The sequence below is a fragment of the Camelus bactrianus genome, chromosome X (assembly GCF_048773025.1).
Source record: "Camelus bactrianus isolate YW-2024 breed Bactrian camel chromosome X, ASM4877302v1, whole genome shotgun sequence".
Lineage (NCBI taxonomy): Eukaryota > Metazoa > Chordata > Mammalia > Artiodactyla > Camelidae > Camelus > Camelus bactrianus.
In genome coordinates, this window is record NC_133575.1 from 56,695,367 (window position 1) to 56,721,980 (window position 26,614).

A 26,614-nucleotide genomic window follows, 5' to 3' on the forward strand; every position below is an offset into this window, starting at 1 on the left:
ATGCTTTTAATTAAGATACCTGATTTATTTAACACTAAGTATTTTAGAAGTAAGGTGGAAAATAGCAAAAAACAAGCACACCAACCATCATGACCAGGAAAACAGTTAACATGTAAAAGAATAAGGGATACCATAGAATAAATACTATGGAAAAACTGACTTTAAAGTAAAGAGAATATGCTGGGAACCTAATTATTTTTTGTATTTTTTTCCCTTATGCCACACCACACCCCAACTTTCCTGATATTATCACACTATAAAGAATGAGTGAATGGCCATTTGTAGGAAGAATTTCATACTTTGATGCCAGTTTTAGGAATATTTTGTATTTTGAATTATTAAGAAATATTTACTAAAAATTCACAATTTACTAGATAGTAGTCATATAGAACTAACAGCAATGAGAGAAACAGTTTATTACAACCTTAATGGATTTATAGGAGTTCAAACTTATACAGCAAGGACTGCATGTCACCAAAGGAGAGAACTGATTGGCTGTTGCAGGACCATCTCACAGGCATTATTTGCTTTGGTGAATTCACCATGATCCAGGCCAGGGCCTTCAATCTTAGAAGTCTACAGACTGATATTGGTCATGTCCCAGAATTCATCCAAATTCAGGTGGTGAAATTTCGCTGATTATATCATAAGACTGAAAGAAATAAGAAGAGAAGTATAATTTATTCATTTATATTGTTGAGAAATGCAATTATCATACAGACCAGATATGTCTGTTGAGAAGCTAGTGACCCACTTTCCCTTCTAGACAGATTACAAGGAAAACAAAATCATTAGAGCATTTCTTCATAAACACTTAAGTCATAAGAGGCTGATAAGTGGCATCTTACATTATATCTGATGTATTTTCCTGTCATGTAGACCAGACGTTTCCATAACTCTAGTCGTTTTTCTCTGAGAAAAGTTCTGGGATGTCTACTTCTGTGTTTCTTGTTTTTCTAGACTTCCATAATCAACTTGCCCCATTCTGACTCCAGTATCTCTCAACATAATCTTATATTCTCCAGAAAAATCTATATCTATTTACACAAATAATACATGACTATAATTGAACTGTGTATAATCCTAACAACATAGACAAAATTACTCTTGCCATCAAACTACATTTCTTCAATTCTCCTATCTCCAGAAAGCAGAAATATCAGTTCTTAATAGACCTTTTTTTCAGCTTTTAAATATACACATAGATAGTACTTAACAATAATATAGTTTTAGACAAGATGTTTTATATATAAATTCAATCATGCCATACACACAATTCTGCAATTTGTTTTAATTCACTTAACAAAATGTCTTAATGATTTTTCCACATCAAAATAAACCTATCCCTGTATTGCAGTAGCCTCACAATATAACATTGATGGAATAATATATTTAGTCATTCTTCTGTTAAAAGGCATTTAGTATCTGTGACTTTTCATTATAACAAAAAAAAAAAAAAATGTGGGGGGAAAATGGCCAAGATGGTGGAGTAGAAGGATGCTAGTAGCTCAACCTCTACCACAAATACACCAGGACTGACATCCATGGACCCACCCATCCAATCAGAACACCTGCTGAACTTTGACAGAACATTGCCTTCTTCAAAAGACAAAATATACCACCAATCTGGTAGGAGAAAAGGAAAAAAACAAAAAGGAAAATAGTGTGGGACCAGTCCCACAGGGAGGGAGTGGCGAAATAGGAATAACACTCATTTCCTTGGTCTCCCCCTCTCCAAAGTTGAGGTCAGTGGGACAGAGGGGGAACCTCCAAGGCTAGGATCTGTACCGAATAGCTCTTGACCAAAAGAACGAAGATAAACGGGAACAAAGGGTCCCCGTGACACCCAGCCCTAGAGGCAAAGCAGCAGGTGGGGTACAGGACAGGCTGCCTGAGCCAGGCAAAGGACTTGGACCAACTGTACAAAGGCAGCCTCAGGGACTGCAGTGTGTTATGTGCCATTGCTTGGAGGGTATACAGATAGGAACAGCCTGGGTCACCCATAAAATATGAACAAAAAAAAAAAGCACAACAACACTGCTGGTGTCCTCTGGGGCAAGGGCACCATTACCGGCATGTTCTCAGGTGAAAAGAGGTGGGGCTCAGCAACAGCTACCATATTCCCCAGTGCACAGCTCCCAGAAGAAGGGGGTATTGAAACCTAAATCCGTACATAGGGGCTCCACAACCTCATAGGCGGGACTGAGGTTTCTTTACAGCCCCAGGCAGAAGGGAACGTTCAGCCCTGGTGCCTCTGTGGACTCGAGCCTCTAAGACAAATGAACAAGGACCAGAGTACTGGCACAGAGCAGGGATGAGGGCTGGTGCGGCCTTATCCCAGATCCACCTACAGAGTGTGGAATCAATATGGCATGGGGAGTGGCACTGAACAGGGAACTGACCTGCCCAACAACCATGAAGAAGCAGGGTGCCAGAGCACGGCATTGGGAGAGAGCATGACCTGCTCGCCTACTGGCACTGGGAGCAGCACAGACCAGGGGTGCAACCAGAGGGCCTCTAGGACCAGGGGTGCAACCAGAAGGCCTCTAGAACCAGAGAGCAGAGTTCACACAGCATGGTGAGGGCAGGAGTGGTGACAACCACAGAACAAAAAGGAGGATCTGCTCAATAGCCAGGGCAGGCTCTGGCCAGAACACAGGAAGCACACCCAACCAAAGGGATAACAGGCAAAAGGCATGGAAGGAAGACAGGGCAATCACCCATACTTAAGAAGGACACAGTCTCCATGGGAACCCAACACTTTTTTCTTTTTTTTTTTTTTTTCCTTTTCACTTTAAATTTGCAATTATTTGAAAATTTTCATTTCTATTTTTAATCCCTCTTAAAATTGTCTTTTAAAGTATTTATATTAATTTTAAAAATTTGCTTCAATTTCATTTTTCTTTCTCTTTGTTTTGTTCTATCAATTATACTGTTTTAAAATCTTTTATTCTTTTAATTTTTTAAAGTTACTCTGTTTTATTTTTATTTTGCTTTGTTTTGTTCTTCTGTTATTGATTATACTGTTTTCAATTATGTTTTTCTTCTTGTAAGTTTTTAAAATCTGTTTCAACTCGAGTATTATTTCTCTTCATTTTGTTCTTCTGTAATTGAATAGACACTATTCAAATTTTTTTATTCTTCTAAATTTCTTTTTTTTTTTAGTTTTATTTCTGCATCCACTTTAGATAAACAAAAACCCCTTCAGGATCACAGTAGATAACTGATACTCCATAATCCATAGTGCCAGAGAGATATAAGTAAAAAGAAGCAGAAGAACTACTCCCAATTAAAATAACAAGAGGAATACCCTGAAAGAATGATCAATGAAATAAACTTGGATAGCATAATAGATAATCATTTCAAATAAGGAGTGATCAAAGTACTAAAGGAACTAAAAAAATTGTGAATAGAGACAGAGAATATGTCAAAAACGAAATTGAAACCATAAAGAGGAGTGAATTAAAATTGGAAAACTCATTTGAGGAGATGAAAGCTGAGCTAAAGCCTGGAAAAAGTAGGCTAGATAATGCAGAAGAATGAATATGTGACTTAGAAGACAGGATAACAGAAATCACCCAGTCAGAACAGCTGAGAGAAAAACAAATAAAAACCAAGGAAAACAACATAAGGGACCTATGGGATAGTATACAATGTGTCAATCTAAGCATAATAGGGGTCCCAGAAGGAGAAGAAAGAGCAAGGAGAGTGAAAGGTATTTGAAGAAATCATTACTGAAAACTTCTCAAACCTAAAGAAGAATCAGATATCCAAGTACAGAAGGCATAGTGGGTCCCAAACAAGAAGAACCAAAACAGACCCACACCAAGACATATAAACAGGATGGCCAGAGTTAAGGATAAAGAATGATTCTAAAAGCAGCAAGAGAAAAACAAAGTGATAGTAGTCACAAAGGAGAAGCCATAAGGCTTTCAGCTAATTACTCTACACAAACACTACAGGCCACAAGACAGTGGCAAGATACATTCCATCCTGAATGGAAAAAAAAGCTGAAATTTGGGATACTTTATCCAGCAAGGCTATCCTTTCAATAGAAGGAGAGATAAAGAACTTCACAGACCAGCAAAAACTAAAAGAATTTAGCAACACTAAACCCATGCTAACAGAAATATTGAAAGTTCTACTCTAAATAGAAAAGAAGCAGGATGCAACAGAAAGGAGAAAACCATAATTGGAAAGGCAATAACCATGATGAATTAGAACATAATAACATGAAACTGTAAAAGAGGACATCTAAATCATTAAGAGTCAGAGACAGGAGTAAGAAAATATAGAGGTTTTTTTTTTTTTTCCACTTTTTATTTTTGGTCTCGGTAGGATGGGTTTGAGCTTGTATTACTATCTGTTTAAAACAAACAGATATAGTAATGGGTTAATATAAGTACAAACAGGGCAACCACAAGCCAAAAGCTTACAATAGAGTCACAAAAACTAAAAAGAAACCAAGACAATAGAAAGGAAAATAATCAAATCACAAAAAGAAAAAGAAAGGAACAAAGTGAAAATACAAAATCAACCACAAAACTAACTTCAAAATGGCAATAAACAAACATCTATCATTAATTACTGTAAAAGATAAGGGACTAAATGCTCCAATCAAAAGACATAGAGTGGCAAACTGGATAATAAAACAAGAACGTACAAAATGCTGCATACAAGAGACCCACTTGAAGAAGAAGGACACACATAAATTGAGAGTGAGAGGATGGAAAATGATATTCCATGCAAATGGAAAAGGCAAGGAAGCAGGAGTAGCAATACTGATTTCAGACAAAATAAGATTTAAAGCAAAGGTCATAAATAAAGATAAAAAACATTATATAATGATTAAAGGAGGAGTACCTGATGAGGATATAACACTTGTTAACATATATGCACCCAATATACCAGCAACTAAATACATAAAGCAGATACTAACAGATATGAAGGAAGAAACTGATGGGAATACAATCATAGTAGAAGACTTTAGCACAATGTTAGCATCACTGGACAAATCTTCCAGAAAGAAAATTAATAAGGCAAAAGATAAATAAAATGATACAACAGAGCAATTAGACTTGGTTGATATTTTCAGAACATTACATTGCTCAAAAATAGAATATAAATTATTTTCAAGTGCACATGGAACAATGCTAAGATAGATCATGTACTTGGGCACAAAAGAAGCCTCAATAAATTTGAGAAGATAGAAATTATCTCAAGAATCTTTTCTGACCACAATGCAATGAAAGTAGAAATATACTACATGAAAAACAAACAAACAAACAAAAATGACAGCAAGGAGGCTAAACAACATGCCACTCAAAAACCAATGGGTCAATGATGAAGTCAAAGAAGAAGTTAAACAACACTCTGAAAAATGACAACGAGATCACAACCACACAGAATCTATGGGATGCAGCAAAAGTAGTCCTAAGAGGGAAGTCCTTAACGATACAGGACTTCCTCAAAAAAGAACAATCTCAAATAAACATTCTAACCTACCAGCAAAAAAATATAGAAACAGAAGAGAAAAAAAAAGCCCAAAAGTCAGCAGAAGGAATGAAATAATAAATATCAGGGAGGAAATAAATGTAAAAGAAATTTTAAAAAGTAGATAAAAATCAATCTACAAAGACCTGGTTTTTTGAAAGTGTAAACAAAATTGACAAACTTCTGGCCAAGCTAACAAAGAAGAGAAAAGAGAGAGCACAAATAAGCAAAATAAGAAAGAAAAATAGAGAAATTACAATGAATAACACAGAAATACAAATTATCATATGAGAATACTGTGGCCAAATATATAGATAAGCAAAAAGTTCATACTGTATAGAACAGGTACTGTATTCAATACCCTGTAATAGCCTATATTGAAAAAAAGCTATGAAAAGGAATATATATGTATATACACATACACACACACACACACACACACATACAACTGAACCACTATGCTATACACCAGAAATTAACACATTTAAACTGAATATACTTCAATAAAAAACTGAATAATTTTTAAAATTAAAAAAATTCTCACTGGAAAAATTCACTACCACTAAAGCAAAAAAAAAAAAAAAAAGAAAGAAAGAAAGAAAGAAAGAAAGAAAGAAAGAAAGAAAGAAAGAAAGAAAGAAAGAAAGAAAGAAAGAAAAAGAAAAAGAAAAGAAAAGAAAAAAAAGAAAAGAAAAACAAACAAAATGGATAACCAAGAAGAAATGGACAAGTTTCTGGAAACATACAGTCCAAGACTGAATCAAGAAGAAACTGACCACTTAAACAAACCAATCACTAGAAATGAAGTTGAATTAGCATTAAAAAATCTCCCTACAAAGTCCAGGACCGGATGGCTTCACTGGGAAATTCTACCAAACATACAAAGAAGAATTCATACCAATCCTTCTCAAACTCTTCCAGAAGATTGAAAAGGAGGGAATACTCCCAAACTCATTCTATGAAGCCACCATCACCCTGATACCAAAACCACACAAAGACACTACCAAAAAAAGAGAATTATAGGCCAAAATCACTGATGAACATAGATGCCAAAATCCTTAACAAAATATTAGCAGATGGAATCCAACAGCACATAAAAAAAGATCATACACCATGATCAAGTGGGGTTCATCCCAGGGACACAAGGGTGGTTCAACATATGCAAACCAATCAATGTAATACATCACATCAACAAGAGAAAGAACAAAACCACGTGGTCATCTCAATAGATGCAGAAAAAGCATTTCATAAAATTCAATACCCATTTATGGTAAAAACTCTCACCAAAGTGGGTATAGAGAAAACATATCTCAACATAATAAAAGCCATTTATGGGAAACCAACAGCCAGCTTAGTGCTCAATGGTGAAAAACTGAAAATCTTCCCACTAAGATCTGGGACAAAAGAAGGTTGTCCAATCTCACCACTCTTATTCCACATAGTCTTGGAAGTCCTAGCAATGGTATTCAGGCAGGAAAAATAAATAAAAGGGATCCAAATTGGAAAAGAAGAGGTATGATTGTCACAACATGCAGACATGACATTACATGTAGAAAATCCTAAAAGTTCCACACAAAAACTACTAGAACTAATAAAACAATTCAACAAGGTAAAAGGATACAAGATTAATGTACAAAAGTCAGTGGAATTTTTTTACATTAATGATGAATCAACAACAGAAAGAGAAGCTAAAGAAACAATCCCTTTTAAAATAGCACCCAAAGTAATAAAATACCTAGGAATAAGTCTAACCAAGGAGGTGAAAGACGTATAAATGGAGAACTATAAACCATTGATGAAGGAAATTAAAAAAAGACTTTAAAAATGGAAAGATATCCCATGCAATTGGATTGGAAGAACCAATATTGTTAAAATAGTCATACTGCCCAAGGCAATTTACATATGTAATGCAATCCCTATCAAATCACTCAGGACATATTTCACAGAACTAGAACAAATCCATAAATAATAAATAAAATTTATATGGGACCACAAAAGACCCAGAATTGCTAAAGCATTACTAAAGAGAAAGACTGAGGCTGGAGGAATAACCCTCCCAGACTTCAGACAATACTACAGACTACAGCATTCAAAACAGCGTGGTTTGGGGACAAAAACAATCATATGGATCAATGGAACAGAATAGAGAGCCCAGAAATGAACCCACAAACTTTTGGTCAATTAATCTTCGACAAAGGAGGCAAGAATATACAATGGAATACAGACAGTCTCTTCAGCAAATGGTGTTGGGAAAACTGGACAGCTGCATGTAAATCAATGAAGTTAAAATACACTCTCGCACCATACACAAAAATAAACTCAAAATTGATTAAAAAGTTAAACATAAAACAAGACATAATAAAACTCCTAGAAGAAAACATAGGCAAAACTTTATCTCATATACATCTCAGCAGTGTTCTCCTAGGGCAATCTACAAAAGCAATAGAAATAAAAGCAAAAATAAACAAATGGGACCTAATGAAACTTACAAGCTTTTGTACAGCAAAGGAGACAATAAGCAATACATAACGACAACCTATGGAATGGGAGAAAATATGTGCAAAAGATGAAACTGACATGGGCTTGATCTCCAGAATACATAAACAGCTCATATGTCTTAATAAGAAAAAACAAACAACCCAGTCCAAAAATGGGCAAAATACCTAAACAAGAAATTCTCCAATGAAGACATATGAATGACCAATAGGCACATTAAAAAATGCTCATTTTCACTAATTATCAGAGAAATGGAAATCAAAACTACAATGAGGTATCACCTCACATCAGTCAGAATAGCCATCATTCAAAAATCCACAAATGATAAATGCTGGAAAGGGTGTGGAGAAAACGAACCCTTCTACACTGTTGGTGGGAAGGCAGTTTGGTGCAGCCATTGTGGAAAACAGTATGGAGATTCCTCAAAAGCCTAAAAATAGACTTACCATATGACCCAGCAATCCCACTCCTGGCCATATATCCAGAAAGAGCCCTACTTCAAAAAGACACCTGCACCCCAATGTTCATAGTAGCACTGTTTAAAATAGCCATGTCACAGAAACAACCTAAATGTCTATCGACAGATGACTGGATAAAGATGGTGTGGTACATTTATACAACAGAATAGTATTCAGCCATAAAAAATGACAACATAATGCCATTTGCAGCAACAAGGATGTCCCTGGAGAATGTCATTCTAAGTGAAGCAAGCCAGAAAGAGAAAGAAAAAATACCATATGAGATCACTAATATTGGAATCAAAAAAAAAAAAAAAAAAAGAGAGAGAGAGAAAAGAAGACAACCAAATGCAAAGATAAGACAGAAACAGACTCACAGACAGAATACAAACTCATGGTTGCCAGCAGGGAAGGAGCTAGGAAGAGACACAGTGGGAGTTTGAGATTTTTAGATACTGACATATATACGGTTGATAAACAAGTTTACACTGTATAGTACACGGAAATATATTCACAATCTTGTAGCAGTTCATGGAGAAAAAGGATATGAAAATGAATATATGTATATTCATGTATGACTGGAAAATTGTGCTGTACACCAAAAATTGACACAACATTAGAAACTGACTATAACTCAATTTAAAAAATTAAATTAAAAAAATAAAATTTATTGCTTCTAAAATAGCATAAAATATACACTCTCATAGACAGTATATATTTCACTGCATCCTTCCTAAATTTGAAGATTGTGGAGACTTTTAATTGTTGCAAATATTATGGGCTAAAAATGGTATCTCAAATTATACGTCCATGATTAATAATGAAGTTAACTGATTATCATTTTTGGTCATTTATATTTTGACTTCTAAGAATTATCTGTTCCTTAACCATTTTTCTATCAAATTATTTTTGGTTTTGTATTACATATAAAATTGTTTTAGGTACCTGAATCAAGTTGGCCAGAATAGGAGCCTCTCCTCAATGAACACAGCAAAAAATGTATATATGTACATGTGGAAAAATTCACACTGAAAACTAACTGGAGACTAGCAGAAAGAACTCATGTACAACTAAGGCTGTAAGAAAGACACTTGTAGAACTGGGTAGGAAGGGAATAGAAGCAATCATGTTGAGACCTGTCACCCTGGGAGGGGACTTGGAGGAAGAGGGAGATTACATGGGCATAGATCCTCCCTGGAGAGTGAGAAATTTGAGACACATATTGGGTTCCCTAGCTCTGAAGTCTGAAAAAGGGAAGATGAACCCCCCTTGGATGGTTGGAGGGCCATTGGGACTAACAGGTCTGTGGGAAACTTTGACTGCTTGTGAGAATTACACAAATGCTTGCTTCATCTCAAAGCTGAGTGGAATGGATGGATTGAAACCATGTAACTGTCTGACTCGTTTCCTGCAACCACCCTGTTATGTGCCCCAGCCTAAGTCAACACTCTAATCCCATTTGCCTCTTTTTGCAGCTCTACACTACAGCAAGGGCAGCCACAACTGAAGGAAAAGCTCAGTGATGAGATGTTGTGGTGGTTTAAACCCTAAGTGGTATCTAAGCAGGGATGAGACAGACATTATTGATGATAGCACAGGCAGCACATCAGAGGCAGATGACACCCTGTGCCCCAGTGCTTGCCCAATACCCACAGAAGTGCCTTTTTCTCCAGCTCTGTTTCCTTTGGGGCTGGTGGAGCCAGTACTGCAAGGTGAAAGCACGCACTTAGAATTGAACCAGCCCAGACCTGATCCTCAGGGTTTCTGCTCCAGCAACTTGAGAACTGACCTTATCTCTGATAGCATGGTGATGGTTACTAAGCAGAGAAATAGCCCCTACTCACACCTGCCTCCTGCCCTAGCCCCTGAATCTTCAGCATCACCTTCTACCATGGTGATAGATGCTAGCACACCTTGAGGAAAGTTGTGACTTGTGTTCACGTCAAATCTGGCTCTACCACAAAAGTCAATGGGCACACACAGACTGTATAGGGATGTTTGCACATAAGAACACCCTTTCAAAACCACCTTAGGTAACTGTCTCAGTTTGATAGAGACAGAGAAAAACAAGCAAATTGAGAAGACACAAGACTTTTTCAAAGTTGAAAAGAGAACGCCTCTGGAAAAAAATAGTTAATGAAATAGAAATAATTTACTAGATAAAGTCAAACAATCGCAGAAAGAAAGCTGACTGAATTATGTAAAAGAATGGATGAACACAGTGAGAATTGTAACAAAGGAATAAAACATATAAAAAAGAACTAGTCAGAACTAAAGAATAAAATAACTGAAGTGAAAAACACACTAGAAGGGATAAACAGCAGACTAGCTGATAGAGAAGAATGCATAAGTTATCTGAAAGATAGAATAATGCAAATCACCCAAGCAGAACAGCAAAATAAAAACAAATTTTAAAACCTGTTTAAGGGATCTTTCGGATTATATCAAGCACAAAAATATCAGCATTATAGGGATCCCAGAAGAAGAGAGAAAGAAGAGGGTAAAAATGTACTTAATAAAATTATGGCTGAAAACTTTCCAAACCTGAAGAGGGGAACAGATGTCCAGGTATAGGAAGAATGTAAGGCCCCAAAGAAGATGAACCCAAACAGACCCACACCAAGGCATATAATAATTAAAATGGCTGAAGTTAAAGATAAATAAGTAATTCCAAAAGTAGCAAGAGAAAAAAAAAAAGTCTTATAAAAGGGAACCCCCCATAAGTCTATCAGCTGATTTTCCTGCAGAAAATTTTTAGGCCAGGAAGGAGTGACATAATATATTTAAAGTGCTGAAAGAAAAAAAAAACATGCAACCTAGGGTATTCACCCAAAAAGATTATCATTCAGAATTGAAGGAGAGATAAATAATTGAGAGAAGCAAGAAAAAAAGAGTTAACCAATACTAGACCTACCCTAAACTAATGTTAAAGGGTATTCTCTAAGTAGAAAAGAAAGGCTATAACAAGAAGAAAGTACATATAGAAAAAGAAAAATCCCACTAGTAAAGGCAAATATATGGTAAAGGATGAGGCTCAATCGCTTAAATAAGCAAGTACTAAGATTAAAAGGTTAAAAAAATGTAAAATCAAGTATAACTACAATAATCAATAAAGGAATAAACATGCAGATGGGAAATATGATATCAAAATCAAAGTGTGGGGAAAAGGGTAAAAAATGTAGATCATTTAGAATGTGCTTGAACTTAAAGCAGATTTGTAAAAAGCAATAGGAGTAAGAAATGAAACAAATAGATATAGTTACAGGTCAACACATATGAACCTCGTGGTAACCACAAATCAAAACCCTATAATAGATACACACAAAAAAGATAGAAAATATGCAAGCATACCACTAAAGAAAATTATCAAACAAGATAAGAAACTAAAAGAAAAAAGAGCAAGGAAGAATTACAAAAACAACTAGAAAACATGTAATAAAATGGTAATAAGTACATATCTATCAATAGTTACTTTAAATGTCAATGGACTAAGTGTTCCAAACAAAATCCATAGGGTGGATGATTGGATGTAAAAACAAGACCCATCTATATGCTGCTTACAAATGAGTCACTTCAGAACTAAAGACACACACAAAATTGAAAATGAGGGGATTGAAAAAGATATTTTATGCAAATAGAAACGACAACGAAGTGGGCATAGCAATACTCATATCAGACAACAAAGTTTATAACAAAAGACAAAGAAGAGCATTATATTATGATAAAAGGATCAATACAAGAGGAAGTGATTACACTCATTAACATATGTGCACCAAATACAGGAGCACCTATATATATAAGGCAAATATTAAGAAACAAAGCAGGATAAATTGACAACAATACAATAATAGTAGGGGACACCCCACTTACATAAATGGACAGACTATCCAGACCAAAAATCAATAATGCAACAGTAGACTTAAATGACGCAATAAGCCGGTTTAATAGATATCTACAAGACATTACATCCCAAAACAGCAGAATTCACATTCTTTTCAAGTGCACATGGAATAGCTTCCAGGATAGATCACGTTCTAGGCCACAAAACAAGTCTCAACAAATGTAAGAAGACAGATATTATATCAAGGATTTTTCCTGATCACACTGGTATGAAACTAGAAATCAATTAAAGGAAGAAAAATGGAAAAAGCACAAACACGTGGAGACTAAGCAACATGATACTAAAAATACCAATGGGTCGATGAAGAAGTGGAAAACAATATAGAAGCTACTCTGAAATATTAAAATAGGACTACCATACAATCCAGCTATTCTTCTCCTGGTTATTTATCTCATGAAAACAAAAACACCTATATGAAAAGATATCTGCATCCCTATGTTAGCTGCAACATTATTTACAATAGCCAAGATACAGAAACAAAGTGTCCATCAACAGATGAATGGATAAAGAAAATGTATTTATATACAATGGGATATTTTTCACCCGTCAAAAAGAAGGAAATGCTGCCATTTATGACAACATAGATGAAACTTGAGGGCATTCATTATGCTAAAAGAGATAAGTCAGACTCAGAAAGACAAATACTGTAGGATCTCACTTATATTTGAAACACACACACACACACACACACAAAATCTCAAAGACACAGAGAAGAGTTTGGTGCTTGCCAGAGAAAAGAGGTTAAGGTGGTCAAAGCACACAAGCTTTCAGTTTTAACATAAGTCACAGAAATATAATGTACAACACAGTGGCTATAGGTAACAATACTGTATTTTCTGTTTGAAAGTTGCTAACAGACTAGTTCTTAAAAGTTAAAAGTCCTCTCACAAGAAAAAAAACTTGTAACTATATGTGGTGATGGATGTTAACTAAATTTATTGTGGCATTTTACAATATATACACATATCAAATCATTACCTTGTGTACCTAAAATTAATACAATTTACATGTCAATTATATCTCAATTTAAAAAAGAAAAATAAATAAATGTCAAAAACCAACCTAACATTTCACCTCATGGAACTAGTAAAAGAATAACAAACGTAGCACAAAGTTAGGAGGTGGAAGGACATAACAAATATCAGAATAGAAATAAATTAAAGACCATAAAACAATATAAAAGATTAATGAAAATGAGATGATTTTTGAAAAGATAAACAAAATTGACGCACTAGCAGATAGCCTAAGAGAAAAAGAGAGAAGACCTAAATCAATAAAGTCAAAAAAGAAAGAGGAGGTATTACAACTGAAGCCACAGAAATACAAATGATCATAAAAAACAATTATAAGTACTCATATGTCAATGAGTAGAACAACCCAGAAGAAATGATTACTAGAAATGTACAAAGTACTAAAGCCTGAATCATGAATAAATAAAATATATGACTAGACCAATAAAGGGTAAGGAGACTGAATCAATAATCACAAAATTACTAAAAACAAAAGTCTTGGATAACAGGGTTTAACTGGTAAATTCTATGAAACACATAAAAAAATGAATGCCAATTTACATTCTCACCAAAGGTGCACAAGTGTTCTCTTTTCTCCACATCCTCACCAACCATCTTTTTGATAACAGCCATCGTAATAGGCATGGTGTGATAACTCATTCTGGCTTTAATTTGCATTTCTCTGATTATTCATGATGCTGAACACCTTTTCATGTACCTATTAACCATAACTATGACCCTTTAGAAAAATATTTATTCAGGTCCCTTGCCAAATTTACATCAGATTATTTGTTCTTTGATACTGAGGTTTATGAGTTCCCTATATTTTTGATATGAATTTATTGGATACATGGGTTGCAACTATTTTCTCCTATTCCATAACTTGCCTTTTCAATTTACTGATGGTTTCCTTTGCTGTGCAAAAATTTTTAGTTTGATGTTTTCCCGTTTGTTTAACTTTCTATGTCTTTGCCTGTGGCATCTTATTGAAAAACAAAATCATCATCAAGACCAGTGTCAAGGAGATTTTACCTGTATTTTCTTTCAGAAGTTTCACAGTTCATGTCTTAAATCCATTTTCAGTTAATTTTTGTGAGTGGTTTAATATGGGGTCCAGTTTCATTCTTTTGTATGTGGATGTCCAGTTTTACCAACATTTATTGAAGGGATTCTACTTTCCCCATATGTGTTCACAGCATCCTTGTAAAAGATCAATTGACTCTATATACATGAACTTATTTTTGTTCCATTGGTCTATGTACCTATCTTTTATGTCACTGACATATTATTTTGATTAATATATCTGTGTAATACAATTTAAATTCGGGAAGTGTAATCCTTCTAGCTTTTTTTTCTTAAATTTTTTATTGATTTATAATCATTTTACAATGTTTTGTCAAATTCCAGTGTTCAGCACAATTTTTCAGTCATTCATAGACATATACACACTCATTGTCACATTTTTCTTTTCTGTGAGTTATCATAACATTTTGTGTATATTTCCCTGTGCTATACAGTGTAATCTTCTTTATCTGTTCTACAATTTTGAAATCCCAGTATATCCCTTCCCACCCTCCACTCCCCTGGTAACCACAAGTCTGTATTCTCTGTCTGTGAGTCTATTTCTGTCCTGTATTTACACTTTGTTTTTGTTTGTTTGTTTGTTTGTTTGTTTGTGTTTTTGTATTTTAGATTCCACATATGAGCGACCTCATATGTTATTTTTCTTTCTCTTTCTGGCTTACTTCATTTAGAATGACATTCTCCAGGAGCATCCATGTTGCTGCAAATGGCATTATGTTGTCGGTTTTTATGGCTGAGTAGTATTCCATTGTATAAACATACCACCACTTCTTTATCCAGTCACCTGTTGATGGACATTTAGGCTGTTTCCATGTTTTGGCTATTGTAAATACTGCTGCTATGAATATTGGGGTGCAGGTGTCATCCTGAAGTAGGGTTCCTTCTGGATACAAGCCCAGGAGTGGGATTCCTGGGTCATAAGGTAAGTCTATTCCTAGTCTATTGAGGAATCTCTACACTGTTTTCCACAGTGGCTGCACCAAACTGCATTCCCACCAGCAGTGTAGGAGGGTTCCCCTTTCTCCACAGCCTCAGCAGCATTTGTCATTTGTGCATTTTTGAATGACGGCCATTCTGACTGGTGTGAGGTGATACCTCATTGTAGTTTTGATTTGCATTTCTCTGATAATTAGTGATATTGAGCATTTTTTCATGTGCCTATTGAACATTTGTATGTCTTCCTTGGAGAATTGCTTGTTTAGGTCTTCTGCCCATTTTTGGATTGGGTTGTTTATTTTTTTCTTATTGAGTCGTATGAGCTGCTTGTATATTCTGGAGATCAAGCATTTGTCAGTTTCATTTGCAAAAATTTTCTCCCATTCCATAGGTTGTCTTCTTGTTTTACTTCTGGTTTCCTTTGCTGTGCAGAAGCTTGTAAGTTTTATTAGGTCCCATTTGTTTATTCTTGCTTTTATTTCTTCTAGGAGAAAATTTTTCAAATGTATGTCAGATAACGTTTTGCCTATGTCTTCCTCTAGGAGGTTTATTGTATCCTGTCTTATGTTTAAGTCTTTAATCCATTTTGAGTTGATTTTTGTATATGGTGTTAAGGCAGTGTTCTAGCTTCATTATTTTACATGCTGCTGTCCAGTTTTCCCACCACCACTTGCTGAAGAGACTGTCTGTATTCCATTGTATGTTCTTGATTCCTTTGTCAAAGATTAGTTGACCAGAAGTTTGTGGGTTCATTTCTGGGCTCTCTATTCTGTTCCATTGGTCTATATGTCTGTTTTGGTACCAGTACCATGCTGTCTTGATGACTGTAGCTCTAGAGTACTGTCTGAAGTCTGGGAGAGTTATTCGTCTAGGCTGTTTCTTTCTCTTCAGTAATGCTTTGGCAGTTCTAGGTCTTTGATGGTTCCATATAAATTTTATTATGATTTGTTCTAGTTCTGTGAAATATGTCCTGGGTAATTTGATAGGGATTCCATTAAATCTGTAGATTGCCTTGGGCAGTGTGACCATTTTAACAATATTGATTCTTCCAATCCAAGAGCATGGAATCTCTTTCCATTTTTTAAAGTCTTCTTTGATTTCCTTTATCAATGGTTTATAGTTTTCTGTGTATAATTCTTTAACCTCCTTGGTTAGATTTATTCCCAGATATTTTATTACTTTGGGTGCTATTTTAAAGGGGATTGTTTCTTTAATTTCTTTTTCTGTTGATTCATCATTAGTGTAAAGAAATGCAACTGATTTTTGAACGTTAATTTTGTAACCTGCTACATTGCTGAATTCTTCAATCAGCTCCAGTAGCTTTTATGTGGACCTTTTAGGGTTTTCTATATATAATAACATGTCGTCAGCATATACTGACACTTTTACCTCTTCTTTTCCAATTTGGATCCCTTTTATTTCTTTCTCTTGCCTGACTGCTGTGGCTAGGACTTCCAGGAATATGTTGAATAGGAGTGGTGATACTGGGCATTCTTTTCTTGTCCCAGATTTTAGTGGGAAGCTTTTGAGTACTATGCTGGCTCTAGGTTTGTCATATATAGCTTTTATTATGTTGAGATATGTTCCCTCTATACCCACTTTGGTGAGAGTTTTTATCATAAATGGGTGTTGAAATTTATCAAATGCTTTTTCTGCATCGATTGAGATGATCATGTGGTTTTTGTCCTTTCTCTTGTTGATGAGATGTATTACATTGATTGATTTGCATATGTTGAACCAGCCTTGTGTCCCTGGGATGAACCACACTTGATCATGATGTATCATCTTTTTTATGTGTTGTTGGAGTCTATTTGCTAAAATTTTGGTAAGGATTTTGGCATCTATGTTCATCAGTGATATTGGCCTATAATTCTCTTTTTTTGTAGTGTCTTTGCCTGGTTTTGGTATCATGGTGATGGTGGCTTCATAGAATGAGTTTGGGAGTATTCCCTCCTTTTCAATCATCTGGAAGAGTTTGAGAAGTACTGGTATGAGTTCTTCTTTGTATGTTTGGTAGAATTCCCCGGTGAAGCCATCTGGTCCTGGACTTTAATTTGTAGGGAGGTTTTTAATTGCTATTTCTATTTCCTTTCTAGTGATCAGATTGTTTAAGTGTTCAGATTCTTCTTGATTCAGTCTTGGTGGACAGTATGTTTCCAGAAACTTGTCCATCTCCTCTAGGATATCCAGTTTGGTCCGTATAGTTTTTCATAATATTCTTGTATGATATTCTGTATTTCATTTGTTGTAATTTCCCCATTTTCCTTTCTTATTTTGCTAATTTGTGCTCTCTCTTTTTTCTTCTTTGTGAGTTTGGCCAGAGGTTTGTCGATTTTATTTACTTTTTCAAAAAAACCAGCTTTTGGTTTGGTTGATTTTTTCTATGGTCTTGTTAATCTCTATTGTATGAATTCCTTTCTGAGCTTTATTATTTCCTTCCTTCTGCTGCTTTTGGGGACTTTTTTTTCTTCTTTTTGTAATTAATTCAAGTCCTGGGTTAAATTGTTTATTTGAGATTGCTCTTGTTTTTTGAGGAAGACCTGTATCACTATAAACTTCCCTCTTAGCACTGCCTTTGCTGTGTCCCATAGGTTTTGAGTGGTTGTGCTTTCATTATCACTTGTCTCAAGGTATTTTTTAATTTCAGCTTTGATTTCCTCATTGACCCATTGTTTTTTCAATAACATATTGTTTAATTTCAATGGTTTCCTTTTTTCCTCCTTTGATTCTCTGTTGTTGATTTCCAGTTTCATGGCATTGTGGTCTGTAAAGATGCTTGAGATAATTTCTATCTTCTTAAAATTGTTGAGGTTTCTTTTGTGCCCAAGTACATGATCGATCCTGGAAAATGTTCCATGTGCACTTGAAAAGAATGTATATCCTATTTTTGGAGGGTGTAATGTTCTGAAAATATCCACCAAATCTAGTTTTTCTACTGTATTATTTAATTTCTCTGTTGCCTTGCTTATTTTCTATCTGGAAGATCTGTCTAGTGATGTCAATGCAGTGTTAAAATCTCCAACTATGATTATATTCCCATCAATATCCCCCTTTATCTTTGTTAGTAATTCTTGTATGTACTTAGGTGCTCTTATATTGGGTGCATATATATTAATGAGTATAATATCCTCATCTTTTATTACTCCTTTAATCATTATAAAATGTCCTTCTTTATCTTTCTTTATGGCCTTTGTTTTAAAGTCTATTTTGTCTGAAATCAGTACTGCAACACCTGCTTTCTTGGCTTTTCCATTTGCATGGAATATCCTTTTCCATCCTTTCACCCTTAATCCATATGTGTCCTTCTCCCTAAAGTGGGTCTCTTGTTTGCAGCATATTGAAGGTTCTTGCTTTATTATCCAGTCTGCCACTCTATGTCTTTTGACTGGAACAGTTAGTCCATTAACATTTAGCATAATTAATGATAGATGTGTGTTTATTGCCATTTTGAACTTATCTTTGCAGTTGAATTGGTATATTCTCTTTGTTCCTTTCTTCTTCCTTTTGTGGTTTGGTAATTTTCCTTTGTATAATCATGGGTTTTATTTAATTTTTGTGACTACCTTGTAAGTTTTTGGCTTGTGTTTACCATTTTTTGTAAATCTATTAGCCCATTACTATAAGTGTTTTGATTAAACTGATAGTAAGATGATCTCAAACCCATCCGTTAAAAAAATTTAAAAAAGAAAGAAATATATTCTATATTTCCCTGCCTCCCTCTCCCACTCTCAGTGATTTGTATGTCTTCTTTTATAATTTCGTGTTTACTTTATTTGTAATTCATGAGTTATCACCTTTCCAGTTGTCAGTTTCTCATTTATGTAGCATTCTGCTGCTTTTCTATTTAGAATAGACCTTTCAATACTTCTTTTATAGCATGGGTTTAGTGTTGCTAAACTCCTGCATCTTTTTTTTTGTCTGTGAAACTCTTCATTTATCCTTCTATCCTAAAGGATAGCCTTGCTGGATAAAGTATTCTAGGGTGCATCATTTTTTCATTCAGGGCTTTGAATATATCTTGCCACTCCCTTCTGGCCTGTAGTGTTTGTGTAGAGAAATCAGCTGAGAGCCTTATGGGGGTTCCCTTGTAACTTACCCTTTTCTTTTCTCTTGCTGCCTTTAGAATCATTTCTTTATCCTTGACTCTGGCCATCTTGATTATGATATGTCTTGGTGTGGGTCTGTTTGGGTTCTTCCTGTTTGGGGCCCTCTGAGCTTCCTGTACTTGGATATCTGATTCCTTCCTTAAGTTTGGGAAGTTTTCAGTCATGGTTTCTTCAAAAACCTTTTCAATCCCCTTTGATCTTTCTTCCTCTTCTGGGACCCCTATTATGTGAAGATTGGGATGCTTTATATTATCCATTAGGTCCCTTATGCTATTTTCATTATTTTTTATTTGCTTATCTTGTAGTTCTTCTGAATGGGTGCTTTCTATTGCCCTGTCTTCTAGATCACTAATTCGTTCCTCTGCATTATCTAGTCGGCTTTGCACAGCTATTAGATCATTCCTCATCTCTGTCAATGAGTTTACCCATTCTACTTGGCTCTTCTTTATAGCTTCAATTTCATTTTTGACATTTTATATCTCTAAACACTATCTCTTTTAATTCCTTCAGCAATTTGATCACTCCTTTTTTGAAATCTTGATCTAATAGGCTATCAATATCTATTTCATTGATCTTTCTTTCAGGGGATTTCTCTTGTTCTTTTAATTGGGAAAGGTTTTTCTGCTTCTTCATCTTGCTCATACTTCTCTGGCACTGTGGTTTATGGAGTATCAGTTGTCTATTTTGGTCCTTAAGGAGTTTACCTAACTAATGTCTATTTAGGAATAGAACTTAGGAAAAAAAGAAAAAAATAAGAGAGAGAGAGAAAGAATTTTAAAAGAAGGGAGAAAGAAGGTTTGAAAACAGTGTATAATGAATAATAGAAGAGTGAGTTGAAGCAGAGTATTAATCAGGTTGAGACGTCCTTTTAAAACCTTTAAAAAAAAGGGAGGGGGGAGATGAATAGATGTATTTGAAACCTGTGTCTAATCAATAACAGGACATCAAAACCCAAGAGAAATAGAAATGAATTATAAGTAAAAATTAAGAGGGTGATAGGAAATAGAACAGGTAAAAACAGATTTAAAAACAAAGGGGGGGTTGTTGGTGTTCTCCTGGAGTCTGTGTGCTTTTAATGTGAAGTCTTTCTGTCTTCGTCCTGTTTTGGAAGCTCAGGTTGCTGTTTTCAGAGGCCCTCCGTTGGCGCCCTCTTCTGTGCTGCTCCCAGTACCTGTCGGCAAGCACATCGCGCCTCCTCCTAACACTCGGTCAGGTGCAGCGCTCTGCTGTGGGCGGGCGGGTCACTGACCCTCCGGATGCCGCAGTCAGATGTTGCAGACTGGCCAGGTAGGAAGGCGGGTCGTGCCCCCTCCTACCACCACTGTCAGGGGCTGTGTTCCTGCCCCAAAGGCGGGGGGCTACTCTCCCTCTCCCTGCGCCGGTAGCTCCGTAGCTCCGCTGCTCTGTGTGGCTGAGTGCTCCGCCCTGGTCGGCGCTCTGCAGGTGGGCTTGGGGAAGACTGAGGGACAGCCTTGTCCCTGCTCCGGGCCAAAGCTCAGCTCCTTGTTTGTCTTGGTGGAGCAAGTTCTCTGAGGGACCAGGATGGAAGGATTCTATCTGCCCCGGGCTGCAGGCCAGTCTCAGTCTGGCCTTTGAGGCTGCTAAGCCCTTCGGTGAGGATGCAGGTTTCGCCCCCGCCCCCGCCCCCACCTGGATGCTAAGCGCTGGAGGATATGGCAGCTGTGCCTGAGGCCCACCTTTCTTCCCCCGAAAACTTTCCACGGGTTTTCAGAGATGGGAGTATGAACCCTTCCCCCCAGAGCACATCAACCTTGCTGTTTTATGGAGGGCCCAGATTGTTCTGCCCTGTACACCCACAGCCACGGCCCGCAGCCCCTTGTAGTCCCCTGGGGCTGCTTCAGTGCAGCTGCTCCCATCCTCTCCCCGGCTTGGGCAGCCTGGCCCTGCCTGCCGCTGCTGGCCTGCGTCTCAGGCTGGGTGTCGGGGGGACCCTCTGTGCCCTTTTAACTTAGTTGTGTCAGTCAAGGGCTGCTCCATATAGATCCGAGCTTCGGAGGCTCCCCCTCCTTCCCGCTGGCCTCTCAGTTGGAGAGGGTAGACCCAGCGAATGAGGGCCAGTCCTCCTTTGCCGCTCCCTCCCTGCGGGTCCCGTCCCGCTCTGCTTTGCCTTTTGTTCTTTCTTTTTTCCTTTTCTCCTACCAGATTTTTGGTGTGTTTATCTTTTGAAGAGGGTGATGTTCTGTCGGAGTTCTGCAGGTGCTCTGGTTGGCTGAGTGGGTCTGTGGATGTGGGTCTTGGTACATTTGTGGGAGAGGGTGAGCTGCGAGTGCCCTTCTACTCTGCCATCTTCTCTGAGTCCATAATCCTTCTAGCTTTAAGGTAGTTCTTTCTAATTCTGTAATAATGCTATTGGGATTTTTATAGAAATTGCATTGAAATAGTACATCACTTCCAAAATAAGAAAACTGGGTATCTTTTACTTACTTGTGTCTTCTTAAATTTCTTATACCAATGCCATAATTTTCAGTACACGTTTCACATACTTGGTAAAATTTGCTCCTAAGTATTTTAGTGTCTTTGATACTATTGTACATGCTTTCTTAACCTGTCTTTGGGGGAGTTCATTGCTAACGTATAGAAACACAACTGATTTCAGTATTTGACTTTATATCCTGCAACATTATTGAATTTGCTTATTAGATCTAACAGCTTTTGGTGGATTCTTTATGACTTTCTAGATGATTATGTCATCTGTAAACAAAGATAATTAGTTTCTTCCTTTCTTATTTGGATGTCTTTGATTTCTCTCTTTCCTACTTGTTGTGCCTAGGATTTCCAGTAGTATGTTGAATAGAAGTGGTGGGAGTGAGCATCCTTTCTTGTTGCTCATTGTTAAAAACAAAATTCACCATTAAGTGTGATGTTAGCTGTAAGGCTGTCATAATGGTTTTTATTAAGTTGAGTTTGCCCCCCACAATGTAATTTATTGAGGATTTTATCATAAAAAGATGTTGAATTTTGTCAAATGCTTTTTCTGCACCTATTGAGATGATCATGATTTTTAGCTCTCATTCTGTTAATGTGGTGTATTATATTTACTGATTTTCATATGTTGAAACATCCTTGCATCTCGGGGATAAATCCCACTAGATCATGGTGTGTAATCCATTTTATGTGATGTTGAATTCATTTCACTAGTATTATGTTGAGGGTTTTTTTTTTTTCCATCTATGTTATCCAAAGATATTGGCGTGTAATACTCATTTTTGTAGCTCTCTGTAAAGGCTTTGGTATTAGGATAATGGTGGCTCCCAAAATTGGGTTTGTAAATGTTCACTCCTCTTTAATTTTTTGGATATGTTTGAAAGTAATTAACATTAATACCATTCTTAAAAATTGGTAAAAGTCACGATTGAGTTATCAGGTACTGGAATTTTTCCTGTTGGAAGGTTTTTGATTACTAATTCAATCTTTTTACCCATGATTGGTCTGTTCATATTTTATATTTCTTCATGATTCAGTATTGGTATGTTGTATGTTTCTGATAATTTATTCATTTTTTCTGTTATCTAATGTTTTGGCATACAATTGTTCATTTTAGTTTTTATGATCTCTTGCATTTCTATTATATCAGTTGTAATCTCTCCAATTTCATTTATTTTATTACTACTCTCGTTTTGTTTCCGTCAGTTGAGCTAAAATTTTGTCAACTTTTTTTTTCTTTTCAAAAATGAGTTCTTATGTTCGTTGATCTTTTCTGTTATCTTTCTATCCTATAACGCATTTATTATTATTCAAATGTTTATTATTTCCTTTCTTCTGCTAACTATAGGCTTAGTCTCTTCTTCTTTTGCTTGTTCCTTGAGATATAGGTTAGTTTTATTGAGATCCTTCTTTTTCTTAATGTAATTGTTTATCACTATAAACTTTCTTCATAGAACTGCTATTGCTGAATCCTGTGAGTTTTAGTATGTTGCATTTCCAATTTTTTCTCAATATTTAACTTTTTTCTTTTGAATTCTTTCTTTACCCATTGGTTTTTATAAGTGCATTGTTTAATTTCCATATATTGATAGCACTCTTGCTTTCATCCTGTTACTGATTTCTAATTTCATATTATCGTGGTTGGAAAAGATACCTGATATGACCTCAATCTTTTAAACTTGTTAAAACTTATTTTATGACTAACGTATGATCTATCCTGGAGAAATTCCCTTGTGTGCTTGAGCACGTGCATTCTGTTGCTGTTGAACAGAATGTTCCTATGTGTTTGCTAGGTACATTTAATCTAAGGTATACTTCAGGTCTACTATTTTCATGTTCATTTTCTGTCTGGATGACCTATCAATTTTTGAAAGTGGAGTACTGAGGTACCCTACTATTACTGCATTGCTGTCAAATTTTGCTTTTGGATCTGTTAAGAATCATTTAATATATTTAGGTGCTCCAATATTGAATAAATATATATTTACAATTGTTATAACTGCTTCATGAATTAATCAGTTTATTATTATATACTGATATTTGTCTCTTTTCACAGCTTTTATTTAAACTGTATTTTATTTGATATAAGAATATCTACCCATGGGGGAGGGTATAGCTCAAGTGGTAGAGTGCATGCTTAGCATGCATGAGATCCTGGGTTCAATCTCCAGTAACTCTTCTAAAAATAAATTATCACTCCAGACCAAAATAAAATAATTAAATAATACAATAATAAATCTCTGTCATGATTCATTTGCCTGGGATATCATTTCCATATCTTCACTTTTACCCTATGTGTTTACTTAAACTTTAAGTGACTTCTGTAACCAGCAGACAGTTGAGTCAAAATTTCTTACCCATTCAGCCATTCTATGAGTTTGATAGAAGAATTTAAAATATTTGCATTGAAAGTAATTATTGATAGCTAAGAAATTACTATTGTGATTTTTTAAACATTTTTTATTGATTTATAATCATTTTACAATGTTGTGTCAAATTCCAGTGTTCAGCACAATTTTTCAGTCATTCATGGACATATACACACTCATTGTCACATTTTTTTCTCTGTGAGTTATCATAACATTTTGTGTATATTTCCCTGTGCTATACAGTGTAATCTTCTTTATCTATTCTACAATTTTGAAATCCCAGTATATCCCTTCCCACCAACCACCACCCTGGTAACCACAAGTCTGTATTCTCTGTCTGTGAGTCTATTTCTGTCCTGTATTTACACTTTGTTTTTGTTTGTTTTTTTTTTTTTTGTTTGTTTGTTTCTGTTTTTTAGATTCCACATATGAGCGATCTCATATGGTATTTTTCTTTCTCTTTCTGGCTTACCTCACTTAGAATGACATTCTCCAGGAGCATCCATGTTGCTGCAAATGGCATTATGTTGTCGGTTTTTATGGCTGAGTAGTATTCCCTTGTATAAATATACCACCACTTCTTTATCCAGTCACCTGTTGATGGACATTTAGGCTGTTTCCATGTTTTGGCTATTGTAAATAGTGCTGCTATGAATATTGGGGTGCAGGTGTCATCCTGAAGTAGGGTTCTTTCTGGATACAAGCCCAGGAGTGGGATTCCTGGGTCATACGGTAAGCCAATTCCTAGTCTTTTGAGGAATCGCCACACTGTTTTCCATAGTGGCTGCACCAAACTGCATTCCCACCAGCAGTGTAGGAGGGTTCCCCTTTCTCCACAGCCTCAGCAGCATTTGTCATTTGTGGATTTTTGAATGACGGCCATTCTGACTGGTGTGAGGTGATACCTCATTGTAGTTTTGATTTGCATTTCTCTGATAATTAGTGATATTAAGCATTTTTTCATGTGCCTTTTGATCATTTGTATGTCTTCCTTGGAGAATTGCTTGTTTAGGTCTTCTGCCCATTTTTGGATTGGGTTGTTTATTCTTTTCTTATTGAGTCATATGAGCTGCTTATATATTCTGGAGATCAAGCCTTTGTCGGTTTCACTTGCAAAAATTTTCTCCCATTCCGTAGGTTTTCTTCTTGTTTTACTTCTGGTTTCCTTTGCTGTGCAGAAGCTTGTAAGTTTCATTAGGTCCCATTTGTTTATTCTTGCTTTTATTTCTTCAAGGAGAAAATTTTTGAAATGTATGTCAGGTAATGTTTTGCCTATGTTTTCCTCTAGGAGTTTTATTGTATCTTGTCTTATGTTTAAGTCTTTAATCCATTTTGAGTTGATTTTTGTATATGGTGTTAAGGGACTGTTCTAGCTTCATTGCTTTACATGCTGCTGTCCAGTTTTCCCAGCACCATTTGCTGAAGAGACTGTCTTTATTCCATTGTATATTCTTGCCTCCTTTGTCGAAGATGAGTTGACCAAAAGTTTGTGGGTTCATTTCTGGGCTCTCTATTCTGTTCCATTGGTCTATATGTCTGTTTTGGTACCAATACCATGCTGTCTTGATGACTGTAGCTCTATAGTATTGTCTGAAGCCTGGGAAAGTTATTCCTCCAGCCTCTTTCTTTCTCTTCAGTAATGCTTTGGCAATTCTAGGTCTTTGATGGTTCCATATAAATTTTATTATGATTTGTTCTAGTTCTGTGAAATATGTCCTGGGTAATTTGATAGGGATTCCATTAAATCTGTAGATTGCCTTGGGCAGTGTGACCATTTTAATATTGATTCTTCCAATCCAAGAGCGTGGAATCTCTTTCCACTTTTTAAAGTCTTCTTTGATTTCCTTTATCAATGGTTTATAGTTTTCTGTGTATAATCCTTTCACCTCCTTGTGATTTTTAAATAGTTTTCTGATTCTTTTGTATTTCCTTTGTTCACTTCTACTCCTCTTGGCATCTCCTTTGTGAACTGATAATTTTTATCAAAATATGGTTTGATTTTTTTCTCTTCGTCTTTTGTGTATCTACATTAGGTTTTAGCTTTCTGATTACCATTAAGCTTTCATAATATATTTTACAGTTATAACAGTTTATTTTAAACGGATAACTTAACTACAATTCCATATAAAAGGTTTCCACATTTTCTTGCCTCTATCCCACATTTTATGCTGTTGATGTCACAATTTATATATATATAAATATATATATTTAATTTTCCTTCCCTTTATTTTTAATTGAGGTATAATTGACATATAACATTATATTAGTTTCAGGTTTAAAACATAATTATTCAATATTTGTAAATGAATAAGCCTGG

At 35.7% G+C, this 26,614-nt stretch overlaps 1 long non-coding RNA gene across 1 annotated transcript in view; it reads right to left on the bottom strand.

Moving 5' to 3' along the window:
• Window positions 1-399: 399 nt before the first annotated feature.
• The window catches only part of LOC105071607 (negative regulator of P-body association), a 208,331-nt gene continuing 182,116 nt past the window's right edge, over window positions 400-26,614 (bottom strand). Inside the window, exon 4 of the long non-coding RNA XR_012504766.1 lies at window positions 400-652. This is a non-coding gene — a long non-coding RNA (negative regulator of P-body association). The remainder of the gene's footprint in view (window positions 653-26,614) is intronic.